At 43.4% G+C, this 999-nt stretch overlaps 1 long non-coding RNA gene across 1 annotated transcript; it reads left to right on the plus strand.

Moving 5' to 3' along the window:
• Positions 1-427, plus strand: LOC123177568 (uncharacterized). The gene is made up of 2 exons (XR_006488996.1): positions 1-117; positions 206-427. It is a non-coding gene; the product is annotated as an uncharacterized lncRNA (long non-coding RNA).
• The last annotated feature ends 572 nt before the right edge of the window (positions 428-999 follow it).

The following is a 999-nucleotide window of genomic DNA, read 5'->3' on the forward strand; positions in this document are numbered from 1 at the left end:
CGGCCGAAGGAGATGCAGCCTGCGTGGGACGAGGTTGGACGCAGTGAACCGGCCCGGCGAAATGACCCACGGGGGCACCAAGCACGGCGAGGACCAGCCTCCTCCTCTTTCTCTTTGGTATGTCTGCTCTCTGGTGCTTGTACCAAATCTCTCATTATCTCAGGCTAATATACGAGCGTGATTCATGTTCTTGCATTGTATCCAGACCTCAATCAATGACGCTCTCTACCATACACCGTGGCCTTTGGCATTGGCTGGCTTCGTGGAACATTTTTCACTGGAAAACATCCAAATCCAATGTCGAGAAGCTTGGCGTTGACAAGATCTGAAGCTCTGCACCAGACTCTCAAGCACTAAAGCAGAACGCAACCACCTTGGCCATTCCTCCGGTGTGCATGATTTGACGCTCTCTACCCTACATGTACATGAGCTTCTGTACTCCAGGTATGATACTGGTGGCCCTTGCTTGTCTTTGTCATGCATTTTCTATATACAGCTTATGCATGTTTGCTTGCTTAGTTTGTTCTGGTTCTTGAACTATAATCCTTACAATTTTGTGTATGCTCGTGAAAACTGAATGTGTGGCATGAGAAAACAGAATGTAATTTTGTTTTCATGTTGTAGTTGCTAATGGCCATGACATTCATCGGTCGTATTGGTAAATGTGCACGCAAACTTGGTGATCTTGTATTATCATGGAGCCTTGCTTCAAATTTTCTTTTTGTTAAAAAGCACACCTTTTATTTGCTAGCATTGTTGTAGCTCAAGTATCAGGCTCATTCTTGTAACCTTGGGAATTAGTACAAGCACATGTACCTAATCAAAGTGGAATGCTGAGTTGAACTGTTGGTTATTACAGCTTATGTATGTTTGCTTATTTATTAGTTGGTTCTGATTCCTGAACAATTGTCCATACGATTGTGTACGCTTCTGAGAACTGAATATGTGGCATGGGAAAACAGAATGTAATTTTGTTTTCATGTTGTACTCCCTCCATTC

The sequence above is a fragment of the Triticum aestivum genome, unplaced genomic scaffold, assembly GCF_018294505.1.
Source record: "Triticum aestivum cultivar Chinese Spring unplaced genomic scaffold, IWGSC CS RefSeq v2.1 scaffold72118, whole genome shotgun sequence".
NCBI classification, from domain to species: Eukaryota; Viridiplantae; Streptophyta; class Magnoliopsida; order Poales; family Poaceae; genus Triticum; species Triticum aestivum.